At 38.8% G+C, this 17,733-nt stretch overlaps 1 long non-coding RNA gene across 1 annotated transcript; it reads left to right on the plus strand.

Annotated features, from left to right (window-relative positions):
• Window positions 1-941: 941 nt before the first annotated feature.
• On the plus strand, window positions 942-10,897 carry LOC140001648 (uncharacterized). Its single transcript, XR_011807139.1, has 2 exons — window positions 942-1,335; window positions 9,732-10,897. It is a non-coding gene; the product is annotated as an uncharacterized lncRNA (long non-coding RNA).
• Window positions 10,898-17,733: the final 6,836 nt, after the last annotated feature.

Below are 17,733 nucleotides of genomic sequence, written 5' to 3' on the forward strand. Positions count from 1 at the left end.
TCCCCAGTCAGCCCCAATAAAAAAGACACAAGAAATATGTACATGCCACTATATTCTTATATGGAATCAATCTCTCTTTTGTTGTTAAAACAGTAAAGGAAATTTGGTGTTGAAAGAATGTGCTTTTTGAAAAAAAGGCCACTAGATAGCTCATGGGACTAACACCAACAAAGAGACATACTTACCTCTAGTTAAAAGTCTAGCTTTTTGGAAGTGCTACTCCTATTTTATAGAGTACTTGGCCATTTAGTAGCATGTGAAGATCTCAGTTAGCTCCAAGCTTGACTTTGTTAGGTGTTTTAAATAAATATTATTTAAAAGCAGTCTCAGACCTGAAAACCTTGAAGCCTGGATGGAAAAGTTGCCTAAAGGAAGGCATAAGCTGAGTTTCAAGGTCAGGTACTATGGTTCTCTGAAATGAAGGGTGTGACTATTTTCAGCTCACTTTGCCTACCTCAACATGATGTGCCTAATTTGTCTGCATAGTTTCCCCCTAAAATCACTGCAGAGGAATAAACACATAGAAGAAGGGATTCATTTTCTCCCTCTTATTTGCCGCTCTCAGGACAGGAGATAACCTCTCTCTCTCATTGATTCCAAAGTCAAGCTGGGTGAGTGAAGTTTAAATAACTAAAATCTGGTGAAGTAATTGCATACTTACAGATGTCTCTGATGTTACATAACACATCCAAGAAAGCCAAAGTCTATTTCTATGCTTTTTGAAATTCTTTTTAATACCATAATCATGATACCATTAATAAAAGCTGAGATGGTCTGTAAATGCTTAGTATCGCTGGAAATCTTCAAGGTAACAAAAAACCTCTCTCTCTCTCTCTCTCTCTCTCAATTCCTAAAAACAATCTATAGAACTGAATTAAGAACTTCATACTTTTTGATTTAGAATTTAATCTATTTTTATAATTTGTATCTTTTCAGAATAAATTTTATTGAAAACTTCCAGTGCTTCCACAGAACCACAGTGATGTGCCGGAAGATTTACTTTTTCTTGAAAGTTTTTTCCTTTAAGGAATGTCTTTCTGATAGTTCAGTGGTGGTATAGAAACTGACCTTCTTGAATGTTGGGGTATTTTTTGACTCACCGGTGGCTGTTCACATCACCTGAAAGAATACCACAAAAATTACAGATGGCAACAAATGACTAAGCAAATGAGGCACTTCTGTGAAAGGACCAATGTAACTCCCATCAACACTAAGCAGGGAAGGAGGACTCACAAGATACCTAAGAACTTCAAGTTGCTGTATGGCTATATAATAAGCATTTTAGGAAAAATATCACTGACATACACCACCTGATACATTCGATCATGCAGAAAGGTAAGTTGGACACTGGCTATGACATTTAGGTTTGAAGAAGGGAGGATGCTGACTGTGAACAGAGTACTCTTAGTAAACATTTCAATTCCTTTCTCCTACCCCATCCAAGAACAGGAGGTTATCCAAAATAGGTAAAGCAAAGGAAAGTTGCAATAATGTATGGGACCATAACATATAAATAAATATATATATATGTATACGCTTTTTTTTTTTTTTTATTTTTTTCTCCCTTTCTAACCAGACTGGCTAAAAGGTTTCTTAAGAGTTGTTAATCGCATCTCTCTGGTTAACTTCATCTCTGATGTAATGAGATAGAAATTCCCATCTGGATCTAAGAAAATTTTTAGCAGGAAATTTAGTTTTAAAGGGACCTATTCTTTTGTTTTCATGGTTGTACATAAACTGTCATTTTCCGGGAACATTACTAATGTAACTGTCATGTTGATTGAAGTTTGCTGAAAACACTGAATAGAATGGTCTATGGTAGTCATTAAATAGCTCAATTCTTGTATAATTTACATTTGGTTTTACATTTAAATATATCTGTAAATTCCTGTTGGTCAGAATGAGAAAAGTACACAAAATCCCTTCCTGAAGAAACCTACTTTGGTCTGGAACTCCCTTTTTCAGGGTAAACAACTAGGTTTGCCAGTCTGGCTCTCCTAATTAGTGTGTTTCAGCTGTAAACAATTTCAGCAATATGATGTAGAGGAAACTAAATTTGCAAAGCATAAAGTGATTTGTGGGCTACAACTAAGAGACATCACCTTCAGATTAAGGGTCTTGGAGAATGATGCTCCTAGTTTATGATGGAATGAAATATTTTCATTTTCGTGCTTAGACATTGTAGTAATGAAGAACAAAGAAAAGTAAACAGCTTAATTTGTATGAAAACATATTTTTATATGAGAACATATTTTTTTATAAGTAAAATGGGCTTCATATCTAGAAGGTATCAGAAATAAGAAGAGCTTTTTAAGTCCACATTAGTAGTAAAGAATAACCAAGAAAAAAAAAAAAAAAAAAAAAAAAAACTGCCTCTTTCTATTTGGGCTGGGTGATTTAGTGACAGAAGAAAAAGATAAGGCTGAGATACTCCACACCTTTGCCTAATTATTCTAATAGGTCTCCCAGGTGTCTGTGTCTATTTGTGGAATTCAATGAAGAAAACTATCATCAGTGGATCAAAGTCAAGACAGGGACTACTTGAAGGAAGTTGACCTATACAAGTCCATGGGATGCATTAAAGGGTGCTGAAAGAACTAATGTCCTTTCAAGTGTCTTAACATCTCTGAAAGTTCCCCTTGAGGATGAGGTCCTTGACACCTGGGGAAAGGGGAATTGTTTCCCCTTTATTCAGCCTATAATGTTTTCCCCTTTTTCAACCTACACCAAAATGAAGACCCGGGAAACTCCAGGCCATTCAGTCTCACTTTGGTCCCAGGAAAAATCATATAGGAAGTCCTCTTGGAAGATTTCAGGTCATGTAGAGGAGGTGGAGGTTAGGAACAGTCAACATGAATTTGCCAGAGATAAATCATGACTACTTCATTGCCTTCTAAGATAAATGACATGATTTCTGGATAAGGTGAGAAAAAGGGATGGCATTTATTTCAGCTTTAGCAAATATTTCAATATGGTATCCCATAAGAAAGAAGCCGGATCCAGTCTCTTCACAATGATGCATTACATGAGGCTGAGAGGCAACAGGATAAGTTGTATGAAGAGCTATTTGGACTGGAGCAACTATTACAGATAAGGAGAAACTTATTCCCAATTACAACAATCAGTCATTGGATTAGGTTGCCCAGATAGGTCATTCAGTGTCTGACTTTGGAAGTTTCCAAGACCTGACTGTAGAAAGCCCTGAACAACTTGGTCTGACTGCTTTGCAGTTGAGAAGGAGGTTGGAGTAGCGATGTCATGAGGTCCCTTCCAAAGTGCACTATTCTATTATATTACATGGCTTCATGATTTGGAATTACTCTGGGGTCAAGTTTAGATGGAAAATGGTAGTCTAATAAATCAAGCAAAGAAATCATGAAGCAAGAAAATAAGAAAAAAAAATCTGGAGTGAACAACAACAAAAAAGTGAACTTTTTTTTTTTTTTTTTTTCTACCTGTAGCTAATTCTAGTTGTAGACAAAATAACAAGCTTGAAATTATTAGTAGTTTGTAGTTTCATTATGAACTTAGTAATTCCCTCTGAAATGCAAGTCCTGTTGTTCTTGGTTCTGTATAATTGTAAATTTTGTGTTCAGTAGATCTCGGTTTATAATTCTGCAACAAAAAAGGATGAGACAGAGGAAACAAATAATTTTCCCAAGGCTATGCTGTCAAGAAATATTAAAGATAGTATCCTGAATGGGTTTGTACCACACAGTTCTCAGAAAATAAAAACTAAAAAAACAACAGCAACAATAAGAACAACACTGTGATTGAATGGGTTTACAGCATTAACTAGGTGACTCCTTATACATACCTGAAGAGGTGGCCCCTTTAGCTTCAAAGTTACTGGAAATCTATTAAAAGATTAGGTTTGCCTTAGGAAATCAGAAAGATGTATTTAAATAACCTTTTGCAGATAACATACAGGAGTTTAGTCTCCTAATTCCTTTTGCTACACAGAGCTGTTTTTGATTGTTCTGTGAACACTGTGGAAGCAGATGTTTCTTGCTCTAGTAATGGCCACTGCTCTTTGATCCTGGAACAAACCAGAAACCACAGACGGGATGAAAAACACTAAGTGTTCTGATTAAGATTTGGGACCACAAAAGGTAGGCTTTCTATACATACCTATTCTCTTAGCACGTGAGTTATGGGGCGTTATGGGGCGTAGGCCTAGGACCCTCAGTCTGAATATCCAGCATGCTGGGCAGCTCCTTTAGGAAGAAATCGAGTCCTTTTACTTATACGTGTGATATAGATTCACACAGGGGCATACAATACTAATAAAAGTCATATTCAGCCCCATAGAATCTTAGTGTTTGTATGTAATATTGCAAATGTAAGCATAAGGAAGATTATTTTGGTTTATGACTCTAAGCAAAAGAAAATATCTTTGCACTACATATATAAGGAACATACCTCAACAAAACAATGAGAATTTTTGTTCACTTGTTAACTATTGTCTATTCATACCCTCAGAACTGGCTCTTGTTTTCTCTGGCAGCATCAATGTGCATCATTCTGTTCAGTTCCTAATCCATTGCAATCCAAACAATCTCAAATAGTTACATGATATGGATCCTTGTGAATGATGGGGGTCTGAAAGGACTCATACCTTCAGTTTAGCTTGCTAAAGCTAAGGTCAGGAGGTGGTGGTTGCCTTTCAAAGAGGTAGCTGATACTACTGGTAATGTCTGCTCCCAGGGCAGATGGATCAGGATGACAATGTGTGAACAAGTCCCAACCTTTTGGTCTGACTGAGGTGTCTAGGACCACCAGCAGTTAACTGGGAGACCAAAATTTACTGATGTGTAGCAGGGTGAAAGAAGTTACTTGCAGACCGAAATAGGACTTCAGCTAGATTGCAAATCATAATCTAGGTTGGTGCTACAGTTTTGCTGAGTTTCACCCTGCATGATCTCACTGTATAAACTGTGATTTATCTTCCCAAATTCATACCTCCTTTGCTGTCATATCATACTGCAAACATATCTAATTAGTTCACTGCTGTTATTCAATTTCAAGATTTCTTTTTGGCATCACAGAAGTATATTTTGGATGGGAGCTGAGTGACATTTTTGATGAGCAATAAATATGTTAAAATTCAGCATCTGAGATGTGTGGGAGGGAACAAAATATGTTTGAAAAATCATTTCAAATTTGGCAAAATGTTTCAGCCAAGAAAAAAAAGGGAGACATTTCAAAGCTGTTCACTTTCAGATTTTCAAAAGAAAACTTTTAGATTTTCCATAGTGCCTGACATCCAGTCTATATAAAGTGTTTAATCTTAAATGGGTAAAAATGCTTAAACCAAAAATATCTATGCAAACCCCAAGCAAATCCAAGTGTTCAGTTTTTATCTTCCCATTTGAAAAACTGTAATAATTGTACCTTGATTCCACCAAAATTAATTCTTTCTCCTTCTAACTTTTTGGGTAACATATTTAGTTTCACTTCATATATTTGCTTGTCTTCAAGGACAAGTGGTCTAAAAAAATTATTTATTTTTTCTTCTTTTCATTTTTTTCAACTTTATCTCTGTGGTGTATTAGTCTCATGCTTTTTTCTTCCCTGGTTCTTTGCAACAAAGCTGTGTTATCATGGGAATCCCTGGGGAGCACAGAGCTCTCCTGAAGGGAATATGGTGTCACTTCCAGAGGTGGCTCATTGCACCCTCACTACTCACTACAGCCTTGTCAGGCATTCTGGGGTTCATTTGTTTTCTATACTGCTTTTAAAAGTCAACCATGTTTAGAGTTAGGATGCTGTTAAACGAAATGTCTGGGAAAATCTAACAGCCCACAACCAACTCTCTCTCCTGTTCCTCCCACTACACATCCTTTTTTTTTTTGTTTGTTTGTTTGTTTGTTTTTTCTCAGTCATACATTCTTTTTTCCTCTTTTTCATTGGCTCTGGCATTTATCTGATCCCTCTGCAAGCTAATATATTTCATGTACACATTTGAAAACTGTCCTTCCTTTTTTCCCATTGCTGAGTCAGATTTTGGTCAGTTCAGTGAGTTTAATCTACTTTCTAAAGGGTTAAATCAGTACTAAAGATATCATAAAGGAGATATGAATCCAAATGATCAGAGTGACAAAAGAGTAAAAGAAATCAGAGAGAAAGGAATAACAGAAACAGCTTGATAATAGGGAGCTGTTAGGCGATCTCTGTAGGAGTCTAACATTCTGTGACATTATTAGGGTTCAGAGTTAACATTTCATTAGTAACTCTATATTTATCATCTCAGAAATGAACAACTACCCTAAAGGTGTTGTGTTTCCAGCCTTAGATTATGCAACTGTATCTCCATCCGACTCTACTATGGATTTTCTCTTGGAGCAGAAAATGTATGAGGCTAGTGTTCTACTTGATGATTTGAGGAACATACTAAGGAAGAGATAAAATATAGACTTGTACATATTTCTAAAATATTTCTTAAAGTAGCATTATTCTATGTGAAAATGTGCAGTGCCCCACTTAGTGTCGCTACAAGAAGGCAGAAAGTGTTCATTGGCATGTTTTCGTGCATGACTAATTCTACCAGACAGAATTCATCCAGATAATGATAAAACCATCTGTATCACCCTGTCTTGTTGCTCTTGCATCATGCACTGCTTAGAATAATGAGTCATAGGACTTAGGATCCAAGGGCCAGATCTTGTCTGTTCTGTGGCATGATCTTTATTGCTATTAATATCTGATGTGCCACTGTACGTGCTAAGTTCCAGGCTGATCAAGTAACATATAGTCCCTTTATCTCCTTATAACATTATATATCAGTTTAGACACTATGAAATAATTTTGCATTTCTTGTAGATCACAGGCTGCTGAAGGAAACAGTTAAGTTTAAAAAGAAGAGTGAGGGAATTCATTATCTGAGGTCCTGAGTTTGCAGTTTAGAAGGGCACTGATTTCCAGGGCTGATTTCCAGGAAATATATCCAGCAGGTTCCCACAGCCTTGTGCCTTGCCAACTCTCCTCTCTCTCTGTTGCATCTGTACCATCACCATTTACAAATAATGTCATAACTTAGTGAAACTTTTCAGTTCTATGCTCTGTGTGTTGTACAAAGCTGGTTGTCCTATTTTGATTTTGTTGCTGTGAGGGCAGAAGGTCTGTACTACATCATGGATTCTCATGCCAAAAGGAAAGCCAATGCCTCTAATTTTGCTTTGCGTTTGGCCTCTGTCTGCCTGTTAATTGATGTATCTGAGCTGTGACATCCTGACACCATGATATCTCACAAACTGGGAAACCAAGAAGTTGAGCTGTTCACTCCAGCCTGCAGAGAGCCTCTCAGAACAGAACATGCTTCCACATAACCCTTAGTGCTGGAGATGGGATAATGTTCAGAAAATCCCTGTGCAGTGGGAGAGAGATATAAATGTAGACAAAGAGAATAGTCGCAGGAGTGCCATGTGAGTAGAAAGAGAAGGCATATGGATTACTGTGGGTCTGCAGCACCCTGGTGACTGTAGTAGGTGCCAGCACGCAGCTTTTGCTCACCCCGCAGTTCTCCTGAGGTAAGCAACACAGTGGGTTTACTTAGGAGAAAGACTGCACAAGAGAGCTTAGTCCAGAGCATCTGATCCACTTTTAGGATTACATCATGGTGCCTCCTCAAGAGAGTCATGGTCATAGTCATTATGGGCAAAGCAACAAGCAATGAGGAAGGATTGAACCATCTTGTTGAGGGCTGTAGACAAAACTTATCATCCCAGTATTTGTGAAAGTTATACAACAGAGCTAAAGAGCTCAGACCTTGCCTGTTAAAATAATAATCACGCTAATCTCAATGGGATGGTACAGTCCGGTTAATGTATTGGAGTGGTGGCTTCTGGTAGATTGCAATCCTTGCTAGGGTGGTGCCTTTGAGATAAACTAGAAGACCTGGCACATACAACTGAAAAGGAAAGCTACAATATAAGGGTTGGATGTGTTACAGAAAGGTAAGTGAGGATCTTCCATCTCATTTCCTCCTTCCCCTGTACGCACACAAATCTTCTGCTTACTCTATTTCCAGTTTGTTTTAATGTAGAAAAGATTAGTGCTGCTTGAGCCAACCAGTGAATGAGATAATGAACTCTCCAGATATTGTCCAGAATATCCAATGTCTCATGTTGCCATTATTTGACATGGTACTATAAAGAAGATGTGTGTCTATGGAAGAGGAAGGCAGAAGAAAGCTGCTGTGACACGAGGAGGCTGTTGTAAGGGGCAGGATAAAGGGTAAAAAAAGAAAACACTAGGAAAATACTTGTCATTGAGACACACTGCACACTTGAGCCACTCATGTAGTTCTGGGACGTAATTAGTTGAGTTACAATACTGTTCTTACCTACACACACAGACAGACGCAGTCCAGAGAACACTTCAGGAGAGAAACCATTAAGGAATTATTTGGAATGAGAAAGGGAAGAAAAGGAAAAGGAGAGCTATAATTTTACAATTGGTAAGTGCCAATCCAGTACTCCCATGATCAGATTAGCCTCTTTATGAACAAAGTAGCAGAGGAGACACTCAGTAGCTCAGATATCACTGAAATCTTCAACTTCCCCACAAGATGTGTTCTGTAAGGCCACATAGACCTGTTCATCACTAAAAGGCTGGGTTGAAGATTAGAATGGAATGGCTGAGGCTGAAAGGGACCTCTGGAGGTCACCTTCCATCTACCATGCTCAATTAGGGACACTTATGACTGGTTGCCCAGGACCATGTCCAAATGACTTTTGATTATCCCTGAGAAAGGAGACCCCACAACCTCTCTGGGCAACCCGTGCCAGTTCTCATTCACTTGCACAGTGCAGAAGTGTTTCCAAAGTTCAGATGGAACCTCTTCTATTTCTGTTTTTGGATATCACCTCTTGTCCTGTCTCTGGGCAACACTAAAGGGAGCCTGGCTCCATCCTCTTTGTGCTCTTCCTTCAGGTGTTTATAGACATGGACGAGATCCCCCTGAGCCTCCTCTTCTCCAAGCTGAACAGTCCCAGCTCTCTCAGCTACTTCTCATATGTCAGATGCTTCAGGCCCTCCATCATCTTGTGGTCCTCCTTAGAGGAATGCAAGTACTCCTCTGTTACAAGGACCTAAACCTCCTTAACTGCTTCTGAACTCTGTTCTTAGGTCATGCTATTGTGTTTGTGTTTTTTTGTTTGTTTTGTTTTTTTTTTTTTGTTTGTTTTTTTCGTGGTTTTTTTTTTTTTTTTTTTTCCTTTACCATTCCCTAACAAAAAAACTCCCCCAAAAGACAGACGGTAACTCCCCAAAGAAATGCTGTACTATAGACGTAGGGAGATGTGTAGAACTACATAGAGACGAGTGGTAAATCACAAACTTTTTCAGTACCTGTAGTTCCTTTTCCACATGGGCAAGACACATGGGGACAGTGTGGCTATTTGGTGCTCTCTAGTGACCGCTTCATAAAGGTATTTACCACTCCTGCACTGCTGCTAATTGGTTGCATTTCGGCTGAAAACAAAGTGAAAAGTTCAATGCTTCTGAGCAGCACAAGTGAAGCTGCTTAAGCAGGTTCTGATATTAGTACAATAATCTTTATTTTAATTAATTTTCATTATCTCTCCTCAAATCTCAATTTTGGGCTGGTTTTGCAAAGCAAATAGATTGTCTTCAGACAGTCATCCTAGAGAGATTTTTCCTATTTTCTTATAAGAAAGCATGACAATACAACATGTTTTTGTTTACCAGTAAGTGTCACTCTCTTGCAGTTCAAAAGCAGCCAGGAGGATTTGTGTGAAATGTTCTAGCATGAGAAGATCACGATCAAGCAAAGAATATTTAACCCAAGCGTCCGCTCATTAGAAATGTGATAAAAACTGCTCCAAAATCTGAAGGTGTTCTGCTGTGAGTGTTGGTAGTGAGTCAGCCACCAAGAAGAGAGTGTTTTGGGAAGTTTAAATATTATGTGTCTATTGTGGTTGATGGGAATGCCAAGTTTGGAACATGATTAACAACCACTGGAGCCAAAACAAGGATGGAAGATGGTTTTATTGAAAGAAGAGAACGGGAGACTAGAAGAAAACTGCAATCAGAAGAAAAGTGCAATCAGGATTTTCAAGGGCCAAAGAATGGATGAGCTCACCTTGTCTGTCTTCATTTATTCTCATCTATCTCTCCCAGCTTTTTAGTTCTGCGGTAATTTCATCCAAATTTGACAAATGGGTAGAGGTCAGAAAGATATGTTTCATAAGCACAGGCCAAGAATGCAGTCCTATGAGACATGAGAGAGGCCAAACAGGAGCACCACCATTATAAGTCTTAACCCTCAGGGAGGAATCTGTGCACAGAAGATCCAGGCAGCTGACACAAACATGCCAGAAAGGACTCGCTGTTTCTGCCATTCATGGAACAATACCCATAAAGGTCATTGTCTTCTCCTATCCAAAACCACAGCAAGTAAATTATCAATCTGCACAACCACCTTGACTGACTTTTCTGTGTTGCTCTTTCTCTTCTCGGTTTATTTGAACACTGAATAACCCGTCAATCTTATCATTGGAAGAGTTATCCAGGAATGAGTGAAGTTCAAATGATATTCTCCTAGTGGAGCTGACCTTAACTCCAGGAAACAAATTCATCTTTGCTCATGCCTTAGAAAGTGTTTCCACCTGCCCACCGCTGTAAGCCCCATAGTGGAAAAAGCCTGACTGTCTACATATGTATTCATGTCCCAAGGATTAGGTGAATTTTTGCAGCTCTGCTCTGAAACAAACAAACAAACAACAGCAACAAAACATTTTTCTGTACCCCTAAAGAGTTACAACATTTTATTTTAATAGGGATCTACAGTCCAAACAGCTATTTTCATCCTACCTTCAGAACCTTAATTTTCCAGATACACAAATCTCTGTCAAAACTGGTTCAAGTTGTCTTATGAATTCAAAAAGAGGCCTAAACATAGGCACACTACATGATTGCATAAGCTTAATTTCTGTAGGAAAGCAGACAAGAAACCTCTTCTCTGACATGCTTTTTGTGAAAACTGGAAGGGAGCTAAAAAGGAGAGACCCATTTCCCAGTTCGGCCAGATGTTGATCCTTGTTCAAACTGGCACCTGCATTTAAGCCGAATCCAGTCTTTTTATTTACACTCCCCCCGCCCTCCACGATTGTGGCCAGATGTTAATTGCTTTAATGTAAGGGAAGAAAAAAAAATCAGCGCTGAAGATCTGGCCTGAGCCCTCTGCTTGGAAGATTTATTGGAGATGCAGGCTTCAAATGTCTGAGCCTGGAAATATTCCTTCCTTTTTGGCCCCTTCCTTCTTTCCCATCACCCCCTCACCCTCAGGCTGCTTATGCTTGTGTGTGCATAAAAGAGCTTCTCACACATCTGTCTTTATTATTGATAGACATGCTGGCATCTGATAGCATTTAGATTTATTGCTGTGTGAGACATGGTCTTTTTAAAGTGCTAATATTTTACCATCTTTCATGCTGAAAGAATGCCAACTTCTAAGAGGCCCAGTAGCCTTCAGGATAAACCTCTGGCTACTCACCTCTGCAGCCTGAGACGGCAGCTCCTTGGAGACCATCCTTCTTGCCTGAGCTGCCAAGAAATGAAATCTGGGGTCTCTCAATCTTTAAGCATCAGCAGTCTTCAGAGTGCACAGGAACTTTGCTGAGCATGTATGCTTTTTTTTTTTTTTTTTCCCTCCTCCTCTCTCTTTTCCCTTGTGATCCAGCTGTTTACTTTAAATTTACAAGTTTGAAATGGGCTAGGATCCTCCTCCACCCAGCTATTCCACCCTCCTCTTTTCCATGTTCACAGTGGCAAGTTACTGTTGCTGGCTTAGAGCTGTCTTTTCTCCCTGTATCACTGAAAAACAAAATATTCTAATAAAATTAGGAAAACACACATGACTCCAGACCAAACTTTCCACTGGTGTAAATCAGCACTGTACCATTGAAATCAGCATCTGTAAAGGCACTTGGCCCTGCAACCAAGAGGCAAAATGAGCAGTTGCAACAAAAATGTTAACTTTTCTGCTGAAAGCATCAATAAGTGAACATATTTGCTTGTAAAGTGCCAATTATGCTGGCATCAGGCAGGCAAAACAAGAAGGAAATTTTATTCACAAGCCATCATGGAGTATAAACTCATTTGTGATAGAAAAATACAAAAGATGCCAGATAACATGCAATGTTCAGAACAACCTATTTATTATTATTATTATTTTATTATTATTATTATTATTATTATTTTTAATGTACATATAAAAATACACACGCACATATGCGTATACACACATACAAATTTTCTTGGGTTTCCCAGTTACAAGCCTGAACATCCACATATGAAACAAACAGTAGATTAATCTCTTCTTACTTGCCAAGCAAGTGCTGCCCGGTACAATTGTGTTATATATTCCATTTTTGAAAACATCCATCCGTAGAGAAAACAGGCTGTTGGTCTTAATGGATCCTGATCTGCTTTGTAGAGCCTTATGAAGTAGGCTAACATCAGAATTAGCAGAGTACCAAAGCACCGGAAATTTTTGGGTGACTTGAAACATTTCTGCATACTCAGTTCCTCACCTCAGAAGGTTTTCAAATGAAGCCAGACCTCCCTGGTCTGGAGCTAGGGTTGGAAACCTCAGAAGATAAGGATTCCTAGGTTTCTTGCATTTCCTAAGCATGGGTTATAAAAGCTATATGGAAAAACTATTCTGAAATTTTCTGCCTTTTATCTCATATCAGGAAGAGATGTTACCGGTTCTTTATGTAGAGATGGAGTTTCTGATAATTTTTTTTTTTTTGCTGTTGAAAGACAGAATAGAAAATTCATCAGTTTGAATTCGGGAAAGTCACTTTGGTTTTATGTCTGTATTTGTGTGGGTGGGTAGATGCAGGGAAGGTGGTCGTTTTAACCAGTTGCACAAATGATGCAATTGATAATGCAGTATTTCATGTGTTCTGTAAACCTTTATGTCATCCTTCTTGAGATGTGACAGCATCTCTTAACTTCTGGGGAGATAGTAGGGTGATTAGTTTCTCACTTTCTGCATGTATTTTGGCAGATCTTGTTGGTCCAGCAGAGCCACAGTCATCTTTAGCCCTTGTATTCTTATTATGATAAGGACTGTGCTTTATATGTAGCCTTGAAGACATCCATGGAGGATAGAGGAAGGCATCAAAATGTTATTCAGACCCTTCCCAGACTTCTTTCTGGATCAAGCTGGAGCAGATGAATCTCTTCTCCTCTGTGAGTGACTGATCTTTCCTGTTGAGCAGAAAATTAACTGTATCTTTTGGACACTTGAAATACGCACCATGATTTCAACTGGGTACTGTGCAGATATTCAAAGTCACAGCAGTAGGACATCGGGGGATCAGAGAAAACCTGTATGTATGAATTTAAGTTTGAATGTACCCAGTTTCCTGGGAGCACTTCTTTTTGCTATCTTAACTTCCAATGAGATTTTCCTTCCCTCCCTTCCTCTGTCATCTGTGTTTTCTCCATAGTCCTATACTGGCAAGGCTGGTTGTCAGTTACAAAAACTCAAGTGAATGCATTAATCTGTGATGTTGAGAAAAAAAATAAAATTCTGCCTTCGGTGTAAAAAAATATTCAAATTCTTGCCATCCCAGAATGCTTGTTTGAGATCAATGCATCCTAATCATAAGGCTGTAGACTCCAACCCTGTTTGTCTTCTTTTGACCTTATGATTTTTTCATTCCCTTCTGTGTAGCAGCTACTGATGTTACTATGTAGGAGCAATTCTGATCTTTGGAGTTTTCTCAAGGGCAAATGGAGGTATGGCTGGAGCCACTGCAAGTGAGGAAGGAACATTAGGTGATCTTTAAGGTCCCTTCCAATCCAAACCATCCTACGGTTCTATGAACTGAAGCCAGGGACTTGTGTGCGTGAGCATGCTGAAACTACAGCCATCATGCTGAAGATGGGTGGCAGTGCTTGCACACCCTTGTGGCTGGTGTCATCCTGACTTTTGCAGTTATCTACTCTTCTCTGACCATTCTGGTGCAAAGGGTGCTCCTGCCAACAGCCCAGTGCGGTCCATCCAGAGTTAAGAATGGGTAAGGCTTCGGCTTCTTCAAGCAACACTTTGGAAAATGTTAAAAGAATTGAAACCTACTTTATGAAACCCTTGGTGGATTCTGGTAGGGGACAAGAATCTGCAAGTTCAGTTAGCCAATATGGTGCTTCATATAGTATCTCAAAACATTGCTTATAAGCCTGAAGGAAGAGCAAGGATGTCTGCGTGACAAACCAACATCTCTGAAGTTGGACAAGGGTTGAGTGGGTCTATTGAGGAGCTCATGTCTGGAATGAGGTGGAAACTGGAGGCTCATGCCCTATTTTAGTACACCAAAGGATTGCTGAAGATCTGAGGCTGCAGGACATAAGCAAACGTTCCTTAAGTGCAAAGGCAGAAAAATGTACACCCAGATGTAACCACAAGGCCATTATGCTAGATGGGTCCATGTAACGATTCTTCCTGCTTACCTCACTCTCAGGAATCCAGGGTAATGAAGCCCAGACCTTGCTCTGAGGTTTCTGAGCTCTGTGGTCATCACTGATTTTCTCTGGATGCATGCAGGGCTCAGGGTGTAGAGTGCCAGAGCCTTTACCTCTTAATAAATCTGCTGATAAGAAAAACAACAAATACTCACCCAGCAAAAACTCTGACTACAGCATTTCAAATAGATGAATGGCAGGGACCGTGAATTAAATCCAGACAATATAAATGAAATTCTTAAGCTTGGGGGAAATGATAGAAGATTTTCAGTCAGTCACAATTTTTGCTTTGTCAGCTTTTCTGATCCGGAATTTTGTCATGGAATTACTCTATTGCTTTAGGCTCCAAAACAAGGCAAACAATTATAGAGGAAAGGAAAGCTCAGCTGTCTTCCTGACCAGCACTCACTTCTGCTCAGTAAATACAGGCAATTTTGAGTTTGCAGCTTCAGCTGTGTGAGAGTGTCCCTGACTTAACCCATTGCTCTCTCTGGGTCTCATCCAAAGCACACGGAAATCAAAATGTCTTTTCCTGCTGACTTCGACAGCATGTGGAACATACCTAGCATGTCCCCTTACTAAAAGTCAATGTACTTTAAGGGTTATAGGGCTGCTGTCAGGCTGCTCTTAATGCACAGACAATCCTGTTATTTCACAGGCCCTGACGTTAATTACATCAGCCTTAATTGTTCAGAGTCAGAGCCTCCTCACCCCTTCTTTACTGTGTCAGCAAACACAGGTTTCAGCAGTGGCTTAGAGGAGAAGAGGGTGACCAGGGAGGGTCTGCATGGCCCTGGGTGGATGCAGAAAACAAAGAGGCAAGGCCAGAAGTTTTCAGTGATGCTGACTGGAGGCAGAGGTTTGATATTTAATTTCATCTGGGTCCTGGGTGGAGGTAAGAATTAGGAAAGACCAGACTATCACTGCTTTTGTAATAACAATAGAGACCTATGCTAAAAAGATATGGGAATGGGCATTAAATTCAGTTAAATTCACCCTCTCTTTCCCTTCAACATAGGCAAAGGAGGCAGTCAATCACCCTTTAGATGCTGATCCTTTCCTTGTGCCTTCAGCTGTTTCTTTATTCGCTGAATGCTCTGACAGTCCCTTGAGGGCTGGCCTTTAATTTGCAGTTCTGTGTGGTCTGGACTGGATTGGATGAGAGACCTCGGTAACCCATGGTTCAAGTCTTGCCCTTACACATGGACTTTGTGTCAGCATATTTTTCTGCTCTTCATCAGCTACAGTTCTTAGTTCAAACTGTCCTTTAGATCTGCCTTAAGTTGTTTTAGTCCAACCCACAGAACTGAGGAGATCCCTAAACGGCAGTACTATCCAGAAGGAAGGTAGTGGTGGGATGAGCTGATGGCAGAAACTGATCCTTTCTGCATGTATTTTGAAATATTTCAGTTTTGAATTAATTCTAATTTGAAATATCAAAGGGATTTTTTTTTCTCATTTTCAGTAATGCAAAACATTTCTACCAGCTTTTGGAGTTAAGTGCAAAGCCTGAGAAATACTTGGAGTGCCACTTGGCTGGTATTTCTGCATCCTTAGGACTACAAAATACTGTTTCACCTCCTAATTGGTTGTTTTAAAGAGCTGATCCACAAGATTTTATTTTTTTATTTTTTTTTCCCTTCGTCTTTTCACATGGTTACAAGCCAACTTCTAGGAAATAAAAAGGCTTTCTATAGACTTGTATAAAGGATTCTGGAATGTGCCCTTCCATACTTCATATCTTTTTAGATTTCAACAAACATTTTTACTTCTGTGTTTGGAGATGTTGTTTAGTGAATAAGGAGCCTGTTTCTGGAATATGTTGGTTAGGCACCTGGCAAGCTTTCTTGCATGGCACTTCTTAGGAGCCACTGAAGATGTAAAGCTTTTTTGGAGGCAAAAGTCTAATTTATGAATGTTTATTAATGAAAAATCTAACAAGTTAGATGACATTTCCAGATCTCGTGAGACTATGACACTGAGCTGGAGATCTCATGAGAACAAGCTTTCTGATGACATTTCCTGGACCTCATACTTCTGTTTAGGCTTGAAATTCCCTTGTTTCATATTATATTGGCAATTCTTCTTTCTATCCTAGCAAGAAAGAAAAAAAAAAGTATTAATTTATTATGATTGTATTTTTTAAAAGCACAATTTTCAGAATCTTAAGCACATTTCTCTGAGATTGGATGATACTTTCCATAAGGAGTCAAGTCACTTCAGCTATGGCTAAGATGGCCAGCTGTATGGATTTTGTAGATTAAGGACAGGATGCCGATCCTGAACGAAAGCTATAAATGTCAAGAACTGCCAGAATTTGTATTAGAGTGAGACTGCAAGGTAGGACCACATACTAGTTTTCCTACTTCATCACCTAGGAAAAGCAGAAAGACAATTTGAAGAAATCGTTCCATGTGTAAGGTTAGTTACAAGATGTAGTAAGTATTTTAGTCTCTTGAATTCAGTAGAGTAATTTGTCTTAAAGAGATCTTTGACTCCTATTCCTTTCTTGTCTAGTGCATCGGACACACATGGACAAGATGTTTGTCATCTTGGGGATATTAAGTAATATCCCCATTATTATCATAATATGATAATAATAAATCATTATCAGCTGGATTTGAACTGTGTTGAAAACAATTGGGGTGAAGATAATAAAGTAACACATTTTGGGGGGAGGCAATGTAAATCCATGCCCTCTATTCTTCAATGGCACTATAAAATTTGGTAACTTCATAAGAGGAAAACATTGTCAGAGGCATTTTCTGCCAGCAGCTATGTAGAAACAACTTTGCTGACAGCTCTTGTAAGTTTAAGCCAATTTCAGTGAATGTGGATGGCACAAAAATGGGATAAAAACACATAACTTACAAGGCACAGACTCATAAAGTCAAGTAGGGATCTGAACTGTGCTGAAACTAGTAAGTACTAGGTGTAGCTAGTAGTACAGGTGGGATGAATCTTACCTAACTTTAAATATCTGAAAGAAAGACCATACTGTATAAACCAGCAATCACAGACAGTGTTTATATTTTATGAGGAAAAATATGCTTGAAAAAGACAATTCATTTTTAATTTTGACACCTCTCTTGGAATGGAATGAATTATTATATTGAGATTTCCATTAATTAGAGAAGATTGTTGTAAAACCCAACTTTAAAATTAGATGAGATCAATTCTTCTCTAAACCTTCAAATGTCTTTCTTTTTTTTTTTTTTTTTTTTTTTTTTTTTG

This window comes from Anas platyrhynchos, chromosome 2 (genome assembly GCF_047663525.1).
Source record: "Anas platyrhynchos isolate ZD024472 breed Pekin duck chromosome 2, IASCAAS_PekinDuck_T2T, whole genome shotgun sequence".
Classification (NCBI taxonomy): domain Eukaryota; kingdom Metazoa; phylum Chordata; class Aves; order Anseriformes; family Anatidae; genus Anas; species Anas platyrhynchos.